The following is a 12,712-nucleotide window of genomic DNA, read 5'->3' on the forward strand; positions in this document are numbered from 1 at the left end:
TGGATTTGTTGCCATGGACAATAGCAGTAACATAGTCAAGGCCATGGCAGGCAGTGGCTATTTCAGGTCCTGTGTTTGGTGTACTGCATCAACCTGGTTGTGCAAAACTTCCTTTAAAAAGAAGACATAATCAGCAACATACTGACCACCTGCCGACACATCGGCAGTAAATTTGGTCATTCTTTTCAAGCCCGGAAAATTGCAGCATTTAATACCACCTGATTACACCGTTCCTGAAACACCACAGGAGGAGGAAAAAGATAATTGGTCTGCCCAACGTCTCTGGATAACCACCAATGTGTGAGGACAAACTCTACTTCCCAGATTGAATATGCCAGTGACACCACAGAACTTTTTAATTATTTCTAGTTCAGTTTTTTTCTCTTTCTTTGAATGCAAAAAAAGAAAAATATTCTAGTGCAACATTATGATTGTGTCGGATTTATGCTCTCTCACTATTGATTTTATAGTCTCATACAAGCCTAGATTGGAACTGGACCCATGTGCAGTGAAGAAGCCCCCACATACTCTTCAGGTCGCTGGAGGGTATAGCTGCGTCCTTCACATGCCAATGCCTATCCTATTGTTACATCACCTAACAGGGCTGCCCTAGAAGATCATCAATTAAAAGATTGCCAGTGCCAATACCTAATTCCAAAGTTGTGATACCATCAAAAAGGAGGTATTTTGTTCAACCACCATGCTTGGATTGGAAGAAGTAACTAAGTGACTATTGCACCAATGAGGGGTGATATATTGATTGATTGTGATTGTGAATTTGTGAGTGATGAATTATGTATGTGGTGGCTGAACGTGAGGGAGGAAGTTCAACAAATCTGTCATTTGTTCCCAATGATTTGCAATGTTTGGGGGCTGATGGGTGATCATTTTTTCCTGAAAGTGAATGGCCTTTCAAAAGTAATAACATGTACCTGCAGGGTCTACTCCTTTTTTTCTGGTTCCTCATTACAAACCAACCACTTTAGTTACCAAACACAAACGTACACAAAAAGTACTCCAGTTCTGTTTCTTTATTTGTTCTTCAATAGCAGTGCACTTCACAGGTCTTCCTTAATCGGTTTGGGACTGGGACGGAGATACTCTGAATCTGGAGGAGGAAGATGGAAGGACTCAGGGCAGGACTACCTCAACAGCTAGAAAGGAAAAGGTTTTCGACTTCAAAGAGAACCCATGATGATGGCGAAGGCTCTGAGGCCTAGACCTCACTGAGATCTGTGAATTGGAGAGAGGTACATTGATTTGGAAATGCTGCTGAGTATGTGTTTGCTGCATTGCTAGCTCAAACCTGAAACTCCTCTTATGTTCTTGCTCTACCTCCTTCTTGGTACACTCCTGACTCCTCATGAAGCTTACCTTGCTTTATTTTGTCCCTTTCTTTTAGTCTCTAATACAGCTATTATTTTAGCATACACAGGCTTTCTTCTAGTCCTCTCCTGCACAAACAAAACTTGGTACCTACTGGACAGGTTCAGACAGGCACCAGAGTGACACACATTCCAAGAAGAATGGAGATGTATCCCCCAATTTGGCAAAACAGTATCATTTTCCTTTTATGTTTGCAATGCATTTCACTGAACTGTGTCATGCCTACCCCTTCCTTTCCTTCCACAACAGATTGATGGTGGTGTGCTGCACAACGCCCCAATGAATATTGCTGTGGTTTATTTTGTGTAGTGCTTGTCTTTGTCACACCTTCCTCAAATCCCCTTTCCCATTCATTCATCGAGTCCCGGGCTGTGTGACTTATTGAGATGTGACATCATTTTACACCATAAATGAATCACACACTTGCTGGGGCGGATGTGGTGAAAGTGACACCAACTCACTGCATGCCCTTCTAACCTTTACTACCTGAGCAATATTCCCCACCAGCCCAATCAAATAATCATTCATGCCTTGTGTGTTTGTTCAGTAAATGCTTAACCTGGTCCAACCACTTGAATCTGAGCACACTTCTCCTGACTCCATGATTTAATTTCCTAAGTTTAGTTTTATAGCTTCCCACCATTGCTCAGAAGAAATTGATACTGCTAGATTTTATTATCAGATCAGGTCTTTTTTGCTGTGTGTCAACTAATGTCATTGTGGTAGTCTAGTCTCAGTCTTCCTAAAGGTATGATAACATGATGACCCACTAACTCTCTGTTTTACTTTTCTTGCAATCGAGATGACAGTGATGGATAAACCTTTGATTAATCCTATAGTTGGAGTTTGCATAGGTAGGAGTGGTACCTTCTGTGAAGTTCTATCTTCCCTGTTAGCACGCTAGCCTGCTACTACTACTACCTACCACCCCTTAAGATTCCATCTTGGGAAAAGCGCTAAAGTAAGAAGAAGACTCCCTGGCTTCATCTATTCAGGTAAGAGAAGGAGTTGAAGTTAACTTCTTTGTAATTAACTTTTACTAAAGAGGATGCTGTCTTGTCTGTGTATTTCGGTTTTTATAGGTAAAACAGGCAATCATCCACTAGTGGTCAATATAGCTCAGTTGCAGAGGGCAATAGAGCAATGGTAACCGTATAAGTAAATTACTCTACTTTATTCTTAGGAGATTTAAAAAACAGGCTACACTAAAAGACAGTAATGCAAACTAAAGAACCAAAATAAACATTTGAGACATGAATCCCCTTTTATTTTTACAAATAGAACACCCACCCTTTCCTCCCACAACAGGCCTACCCCTCTACCCCAATTAAATAGCCCTGTCCCCAAAAAGTCAACGAAAAGCCCAAGTAACAAACCCAGTCCCAATTCCCTCCCCATCCTCTCCACCCACAAGTGTCCCTCCTACCAAAACAAAAAATGTAAAAAAGAGTCAGAAGAGGGAACGTTATTCACAGTCAGGTCCAGATATCATTGAGGGTTGCCTCAATACGTGCAACCCAGGCGTCCAAGGTTTTGCAGGACACTGCATTGAAACATGTGGCCCTGGCGTGAGGAGGGGGGCAGCAGTTGTGGAACTGGGACAGGGTGATGCCAGCTGCCGGCTGTGATGGTGGCGCCACTGGGAGGCTGGAGGCGCTGGCGGCTGGCTGGAGGAGCTTGGGCAGGCAGCCCTGAGTGCTGCCTCGGCCTCCTCCTCCTCCTCTTGGAGGGCTACCAGTCACTGATATTCATTTCAAATGCCTTCCACCCTCTGCTCCTGGAGCCAGGCTGTTATCTCTTGGCAGGTTGGATGATGTTCACCAGGAGTAGCTATAGCAGGAAAGAAAAAGGAAAATGACAAAATATAAACCGTGCTCTGTTAAAAAAAAATTAAGAAGTGCAGTGGCACAGTAGCAGTAAACTGCTTGTCCTTTAGGTCCATTGGAATTTGGTGTGGCTGATTACAGCAAGTCACAGTGCCATTTTTTTACCCACACATGCCTCTCTGTAGTTGACAATTGTCAAAAGGGTAAAATTTGAACTGGCATGAATCCATTCTGGAAGCCACGAAATATTAAATTATACATAAATGTGGCACATGCCAAAGGGGATTTAATTTTTTTTTTAGGTGGCTAGGACAGAACTTTGAAAAGAATAAAGGACTGAAGTACTAAGACGTGACAGAGTGGGCACTGTAGTGGAAGGAAAACACCTTTTTAAGTTTGCAGTGCATTGACAACTTTTGTAAATGCTGCATTAACTGAAGCAGATGCACACATTGAACAGAAAACACTATTGTGCACTGCTGTGCTGCAGTTACGTCATAGTAGCATTGGTGACTAATAGGAAGAAGACATGATGATGGGTGGGAGGATACATATCTGCCTTGCTTCACCTACAGGGAGTTAAGGGAGAAGACAGAAAATTAAAGTACCCCCACTTTGAACTAAAGCTTTGATAAACATGCAAACAGCTCCCTTATTTCTTCTTGATCCAAGCAATTATACATTCATCTTTTCATTCATCTATTCTATTCACCCTTTGATACCCACCATTTGATTTAAGCTTACACTCTCTCATCCAATCTTTCACTTTTGAAATCCAGCCATCCATATTTATCTACCCTTTACCTATCCAGTATCCACCCTTTCAAACACCCTGCTTTCACCTATCCATCCATGTACCCATGTATCATACGTTAACATCCACCCATTCCTCAATCCATACACCCTTCACCCACTGAGGCATCCTGTCACCCCTTTCATCTATCTTTTCCCCCACCCATGCATCTCCTATCACTCACCTACACATCTTTTCCTTTCACCCACACATCCTTTCACTCATATAACATTTTGCCAATTGTTTCCTTCAGCCGTCCATCCTTTGTCTGCTTTTCGACAAACCATCATTTGTAGCGTCCATTCAATCATTATGAGATTTTGTCTGCTGATTTGCAGAGAGAAGAGGGCATTAAGATTAAGAACTCAATCCCCACTGCAGCTATTAAACCGGGGGCTTCACAAGCAACGCCTTTGCAGTGAGAGAGCAATATGACTTACCAGCACCCGTCCCTGCTGCTACCGGTTCTCCCCCTCTGATCACTGCCGCATATGGCTCACTGGTGCTGCCCCTGGCCCCAGCACTGGTGGTTGGTGCGGCTGGAAAAAAAACATTACACAATTTAGTTCCAACAAAATAAATACCACCACAATAGATCATTACAGTTCTATCTTCTTCTAACATTCACTTTAGGAATTTTGTCGGTTGTTGGAAAAGCAAGATAGACAAATCAACCACAAAAGTTCTGTAATGGAGGGGCAGAGCTCAGCTAAGTCACAAATGCAATCAAGGGGTGGAATACTCTAGTCAATCCAGGTGAACCTATGGTGAGGTCTTGGGGCATGAGCAAGGCAAGAAAACCCTGACAAACGTGCAGAAAAGCTGACTTGGGCGTGCAATCTTGTTGGTAGAGTACCTGTCCTAAAAGTCTGTGTTCTTAGTATTAAGTACTAGTAAGCAAGATATATAAGGTGAGAAGGGAAAGCTAAGCTTAGTAACAAGGCAGAAGAAAGCTAGTACAGACCAGAGGAAGTCAGGTACAGAAGAAGCATGTAAAATAGATAAATGCAGGGATAACAAGAATTTAACAAAGTTTACATAGATTGAAGATAAGTACAAAAAAAAGGTAGACAGGCACAGTAAAACTAAAAGAAAAATTATTTGAAATGAGGAGAGGTGAAAAATAAAAATAAAAGAGGGGAAATAAAAATAATATAACAGAAAGACTTACTGGGGTCAGCAGATACCTCAGCATCCGTACTAGTGGTCGCACTAGTATATGCACCCTCTCCTCCTGGACCTGCTGCCGATGTTGCCCTCTTCTTCTCCTTGGGTGCTGAGGTAAGAAATAAAGAAGAAGATAAAAAAAGATTAGTGGTACAGTTAATCTCACCCCCCAAATGTTTTGACAAGCAGAGGCAAACACAGTAACATTGTATTTTTCTAAATCAGATTAACTAGTATGATGGACTCAACTCAATTTGACCTATTACTTTTACTTTCCTAATTCCTACACCTAAGCCCTACTCCAAATTTCCTAAACTAAGGGCATATTTACAAACCTTTGATGCAGAGCAGCGCCACAAGTCTTCTTTCAGCACTGCCCTGCGTCAAAAGGAGAGGGCAGGTATGTGCTGTACCTACAACAGATATGGCACATTCCTGTCCTTTTCCCCTACATTGGTTCACAATGGGCTGCCATCAGCCAATGCAGGCATCCCTGCACCCTGCTGCAAAGGGTGCCTGCATTGAGTGGATGATTGTTTTTGTGCAGGAAGTGACACCTTTCGGCAAAAACAATCAGAAGAAGGGTTTTCCTTTTTCTATGTGTGGTTTAGATTGCACTACAATTAGAAAAAGGAAAAAACAAGGAGAAATAAAGGTATTTCTCCTCATTGCGTCTCCCTTACACCTCCCCTGCGGAGGCATAGACGATACATTCCCAGGTTTACAAAACCTTATGAATCTGGGAATGTGTCAAGTGCCATGTGTGTTTATGAAGGAACACCCATTGTAACACCAATGGCACGCCTCCCTGTAGCGGGGTGAGTCAACGCAGCAACATGCATTGTGGAACAACAGCACACACAACAGTAAGTAAATAAATTAATAACTATTACTCACCAATCCCCCACATCTAGACGCCCAGCAGGTTGAGCAGGTCCTGTTCCCGGTTGATGATGTCAGCCCAATGGTACATCAACTGCTGCTGGGTGTGCTGGCTCTTAGTATGCTGACAAACCAGCCGGCGCACCCTCCCCCACAACAGTTGACCCTCCCAAAGGGTGTAACCACTCCCACGAATGCAGCCTACTGACAGCATGGGGGGAGGTGGTGCTGCACATAAAGAACTAGTGCTGCCACCTCCTCCTCGGTGAATATGGGGCGAGGCTGTATTCTTTGGTGGCGCTGCCGCCCACAAGGTAGGCTGCTGCTGCGTACCTGTCTCTGATCAGCGATGGTGCTGGGTTGGGTGGCGTGAAGAAGAGAAGAAAAAGAGAATGAAGGAAGGAATAAGGTAAAAATATTCAAAAATACAAAAAGCCACAAAAAAATGAATTTTCTTTAAAAAAGAGTAAATATAAAGATTCAGTAATAGAGATGCCAATAAAATAAATAGAAATGAGGAGTAGATTAATTAGGAGGGTGGAGGTTTACAAAGATAGAAAGGGATGGGAAAAAGAGGCCCAGTACGATAAACAGAGTGAAAAACAGGATGGCAGTGCCCTTGCAAACCTCGTGGTACTCTTCCTGCATGATTTTCAATGCGAGTATGTACTCTGCATTGCGTTTGATGTCAAACACAATGCGAACGGGTGCCACAGAGAACTCCGCCTGCTCGCAAAACTTTGCATAGTACAGAAGAGTTTTTTTACAGTTACGCCGAGTGCTGCATAGCGCGACTCCATGCACTCCGCCCAACCCTATAAATAAGCCCCTTAATTTGTTAATGAAAGAATGCTGGTTCCCCAAGCTTCTGGTTCGAAGTCCTCGAAGGTGATACGATTAAATTTCAACCTTTTTAAATTCACTTCCAGGTACTCCCTGAGATTTTTTCTGACTGTTGCATGTTCCTGCTTTCTCCCTTTTGGCAAGAGCTGTCTCTCGACATGTTGTGAACTACATCTGTGGGCTTGCACCACGCCCATTTCACGCCAATTTTATTTGTTCCTTAGCCTGACTTTCAGAATTCCCTTGATTTCATAGGTAAATACTTTACGTTTGTCTCACCTTGAGGCTGCTGTGTTATTGCCTTGGAGACTGACCCTGTTACCTGGATTATTGCACGATCGGCTATTTACCTTAGTGGAGCACACTACTTTTTCCCTTTACCCCACTGTTTCACACTGTGTGCCCGTGTGTTGTTTCTTCCTTGTTTTGAGCATGCCGCTGTTTCTTTGAGGCATCTGTACATAAAGGCTGCAAGCTGGAAGGGGGTTATTTTTTTTATTTAAAAGGTTCATATAGTGCAAACTCGATCAGAGGAGCGCTTCATACGAGGGCGTGAAGTTTCATATAGCACAAACTATATTGTAGGAGTGCTTTACATGACTACGTGAAGTTTCATATAGCGTAATCTCGATGTGAGGAGCGCTTTACACGAGTACCAGTTACGTACAAGTTTAGCAGTTGAAAAATATACAAACTAGAGCATTTAAAACAGAAAAAACACAGAAATCCAAAAAGCAGCTCTCCCGATACTACAACATTCACTGTACTCATGAAACTCGCCCCATAATGGATTGCGGGGCATTTCTATTTAAAAACTATTTTGCCCATAAGTCAGTCCATGATGGTCCAATGACAATAGGACCAGCACCAAACTGTTCAGCACAGCGTGCTCTTTCTGTCTAGGTCCCTGGTTCCTAACCTGTGGTCCAGGTACCCCTGGGGGTCCACAAAGTCTACCCAGGGGGTCCGCGACAGCTTAGAAAATTGAATAATATTAACAGATTAATAAAGTGTATGTGAATTTAAGTGGCTAAATGTACAATTGAAATTTTTACAACATACTGTAAATGTCAAAGATTTTTAAAATAGAGGCTAAAAATGGAATTAGTATCCTCAGATTAATTTGTGGGAGCAGTGCAAGTGCATCAAACAGTATATAGTATGTACAATGTATGGCTTCAATTGAATTAGAAAAGGTCCAAACTTCCTATTAAAATAACATTTTCTATTTGTTTTATTTATATTTGTTTGCAAATTAAATAAAATGTATTATCATTTCTGTATGTGCTTGATGAATGCTTATTTTTTGTATTTTTGTGTATTGCTTTGCCCTTCAAATCATCAACAATGTTTAGTCCGGGGTCCCCGGCTTCCAGTAATTACTCAGTGGGTGGCTGCTGGATTCCAATAATGATTCAGTGGGGGGTCCCTGGGTTCCAGTAATGATAAAGAGAGGGTCAACAGAAGACAAAAGGTCGAGAACCACTAGTCTAGGTCATCTCTGGGTCTCCACACTAGGTTGGGAGAACCCCAAATTAGTAACCTCTCCCACTGTTCAATGTCTTTTTAAGCTCTATTATGGCTGGAACTTTTGTTTAACAGCTGAGAGTAATTTGTGTTTTAAGGGTCTTGTTTGTAATAGTATTGCCATAAGTCTGAAAATGTGTAAGGTACTATGCCCTCTAGGGGTTACATGTATGGTTACACTGCTTTACTTTTTGCTGTCATGTCTTTATGCCCTCTAGGAGCTGACTATATGGTTACAAGACCATGTTTCTTACAAATGATATTTTTACTATGGTGTTCTTTAGGGGCTGTTCTGAACATTAAAATCAAGATACTACAATATTCACTGCACTAGGTCCTAGAACAATGAGACCACCATCAAAATGTTAATCACGAAGCACTGTTTCTGTCTAGGTCATTTCTGGGTACCCACACTAGGTTGGGGGGACCCCAAAATAGTAACCTCTCTCACCATTCAATATCTTTTTAAGCTCTCTCATGGTTGGACCTTTTGTTTTACAGCTGGGAGCAGTTTGTGTTTTAAGGTCCTTGTTTTTAACAGTATTGCAGTAGGCCTGCTGGGCCTGAAAATGTGTAAGGCCCTATGCTTTGTAAAGGCTACATATATGGTTACACTGCATTTCTGCCATTCTGTTTTCAAGTCATTGTGCGCTCTAGGGGTTGACTGTAAGGTTACGTGATAATGTTTCTTACAAATGCTATTTTTATAATGGTGTTCTCTAGAGGCTGTTCTGAGCATTACAGCCAAGATACTACAATATTCGCAGCACTCGCAAAATTCGCCCCATAATGCACTGTGGGGTATTCCTTTTATTAAACATTTTTGCCCATAGCTCAGCGTGTGGTGGTCATAGGACAATTAGACCACCATCGTAATGTTAAACACAATGCACTTTTTCTGTCTAAGGCATTTCTGGGTCTCCACAGTAGGTTGGGGGGGCCCCAAAATAATAAGCCTCCCACCAGTCAGTGTCATTTTATGTTCTTTCATGGCTGGAACTTTTGTGTGTTACAGCTGGGAGTAACTTGGCCTGAAAATGTGCAAGACACTATGGCCCTCATTATGACATTGACAGTAAATGCTGCTTTCCGCGTTGGAGATTGGCACCAACATACTGCCGCAGTGGTGAATATCCTTTTGCAATATTACAACACATACACACCAAACTGACAGAATACTGCCACATACACAAATACTCCAGCCCAAAGGTCAGTGCTAAAGTGCAGTACAAACACCCATACCATTATGTCAACAAAACAATGGCCACCACATTATGACCCACGAATCACCACGCCGGACATTCAGTGGCGGTAAACCATTGGAAGTACACACCAGCGCGCTCAGAATGGCCACCCAAATACAAAACAACACAACATTGGCCAAAAATAACCTCACACACCTGACACTCATACACACACCCACCCATAGCACTATAAAACACACACCCACATTACACACATCCCTTTACGAATACCAATAAGTGCCAAGACTGACACGAAGACCACTGAGGCAACTACACACACACAGATGTGGAGTTGGGGGTTATGGTGGAGCTCTTTGGAGCACAGGTACAGCAAATATCAATTGCCAGGAAGATGGAGCTTTGGTGGAGAATCATGGACAGGGTGAATGCCGTGGGACAGCATCCAAGAACACGGGTGGACATCAGGAAGAGGTGGAACGACCTACGGGGAAGGTACATTCTGTGGCAGCAAGGCCGCAGCTCGCCATCCAAAGGACTGGCGGTGGATCCCCACCTCCTCCACCACAGCTCAGAGCATGGGAGGAGCAAGTCTTGGCAATCCTGGATCCTGAGGGACTCACTGGAGTAGCCAGAGGACTGGATACTGGTGAGTCAATATTCAATACTTATCACCCCCTGTACCTGCATGCCATCCCACCCCCCACCCTCACTCCCATCATTCCACTCCATCCCACACACTGCAACCACACATCTGACTAACCCCAATGCCAAGCCCTACATGCAATACCAATGCATGGACAGCCCTCCCAGCCCTGCATTGACACCCATCTCCAAAGCATGCACAGCATGAAGAACTAACATTCACACAATACATCACCATACACAAACAAAGGTGGCAGGGCAACAGTAACAATAGAGGGGAAGCAAGGGATGTACAATATGTCACAGACATGAAGTATAACACATCACTTACATCCCCACAGGTGCCCCAGCCAATCTCGGCGGCGAGGAGCTGCCACGACTAACCAGTCCCCCAACAGAAGATGCCCCCAGTGATGACAGTGACTCTGGACTCCTGGATCTGGATGACTACCTGGCGCATCAGGGACCACTGGTCAGTCGAACTCCCCAGCCCACTCACAGTCTACCGCAGAGCCTCCCCCATCAGTATCCAACACCACAGCACCCACCCAACTTCCCCACACCCCTGTCCCCAGGACACATCAATCAGCAATGTGTCCACCTATATAGGGACCCCAGTCCACACCTCACCTCCAAGACAATTAGGGACCTGGGGTATGTGGCAGTGGGCACACCATTCAGGGGACAGGGGCACAGCGGAACAGGGACACTGGGATGACCACTGTGTGCCGGCGGGAGGACAGGAACCAACTCTCTAGGAGGCACTCACTAACGTCCTGGGGGCTTACCAACAATCCCAGGACAAGAAGGGCCAGATCCTTACAAACATGCAGGAGAACAAGCCCTCTGCAGGAGGTACACCATCAGGAGATCAGGGAGGATTTTCAGGCCCTAACCACCACCATGGACTCCATAGCAGGGGTGCTGGCAGATATGGCCAACATCATGAGGGAATGGACAGCACACCAGCAGGCCCCTATCACTAGCCAGTCTACTAACCAGCCCACCACTTCTGCTGCAGCTGTGGGCAGGAAGCCCTGCCGCAGGACCCAGATGTCACCAGTACCCCTCCTCCTGCAGAAGGTGAACCACCCGCAAACGTTCCCTGTGACCCAGACAGAAGCCAGAGACACCTGCCAAAACCAAGACCACCGCCAGGAAATTAGACCCTCCTGAATGTCCCCCTTGTGTCCCATTCTGTCACCTTGTCTGGTTTGAACTGCCTTTGCTCCCCTTCCTATGGCCCCTTGGACACTGGACCTGTGCTACAAACAGACTGGAACTATACCCTGGACTAACCTCTACCATCACCCCATTCCATTGCACTATTCCATATATGAATTTCACTACAATAAACACCCTTGAACACAACTTAACTGAGTGCTTTATGTGAAGAAAATGTGCAATTATGGTAACAGTTACATCTTGTGCAAATGACCTGAACTCTGTGATGGCTTACAAATAATGACCTGTAGCTGTCTGTAGTCATCACTCAGTACACAGATGTCATATCACCAACAACTGCAAAATGAGAAGCCATAGGTGACAGTAAGTAGAGATGCAAGGGAAGTGAATGCCATCCTGATGCAACCACACAGAACACATCGATAATCAGAGGAATGGTGAGCTACACTGTCTCACCTGTGTGTCATTGGAAGTATAGACCTATAACTGATGTTTTGTTGTCCACATCCTCATCATCTGCCTCCTCATCCTCACTGTCCTCAGGGTCCACTGCTGCCACAGGGGCATTTCCAATCTCCTCCTCCTCCTGCAGATAAGGCACATGTCGTCTGAGGGCCAGGTTGTACAACATGCAGCATGCCATTACTATCTGGCAGACCTTCTCGGGTGAGTAGCACAGGTATCCACCGGTTAGATGCAGGCATCTGAACCTGCCCTTCAGGAGGCCGAAGGTCCTCTCAATAATTCTCCTGGTCCGCCCATGTGCATCATTTTAACGATTCTTAGCTCCTGTCCTGACATTCCTCACAGTGGTCAGGAGCCACGATAGGTTTGGGTCGCCAGAGTCACCTGCAAGTGTTGAGAGACAAACATTAGCCTTACACAATGGTATAGGGTTAACACCAGAAGGCATCCACTGACATACATTGGGTGGGGAGTCAGGCTCACCAATTAGCCACACCCTGTGCCTCTGTAGTTGTGCCATCACATTTGGAATGCTGCTATTTCTCAGGACGAAGGTGTCATGCACTGACCCATAATACTTGGCAGTGACGTGGGAGATGTATTAGTCAGCCAGGCACACCATTTGCACATTGAGTGGAAACTCTTCCGATTCCTAAACACCTGTTCATTCTGGCAGGGGGGGACAAACGCAACATGTGTACCGTCAATCGCCCCAGTAATGTTGGGTATATGTCCCATTGCATAGAATCCTGCCTTCACAGTGGCCAAATCTTCCACCTGGAGAAAAGCAA

At 44.5% G+C, this 12,712-nt stretch overlaps 1 protein-coding gene and 1 long non-coding RNA gene across 2 annotated transcripts in view; both read right to left on the reverse strand.

Annotated features, from left to right (window-relative positions):
• LOC138265810 (serine protease HTRA1-like) overlaps nucleotides 1-12,712 on the reverse strand; it is a 579,494-nt gene that overhangs the window by 179,218 nt on the left and 387,564 nt on the right. The window lies entirely within an intron of this gene.
• LOC138266635 (uncharacterized) lies at nucleotides 2,872-5,288 on the reverse strand. Its single transcript, XR_011199589.1, has 3 exons — nucleotides 5,177-5,288; nucleotides 4,446-4,544; nucleotides 2,872-3,216 (listed from the first exon to the last, which is right to left on the reverse strand). It is a non-coding gene; the product is annotated as an uncharacterized lncRNA (long non-coding RNA).

This window comes from Pleurodeles waltl, chromosome 11 (genome assembly GCF_031143425.1).
Source record: "Pleurodeles waltl isolate 20211129_DDA chromosome 11, aPleWal1.hap1.20221129, whole genome shotgun sequence".
Taxonomy (NCBI): Eukaryota; Metazoa; Chordata; class Amphibia; order Caudata; family Salamandridae; genus Pleurodeles; species Pleurodeles waltl.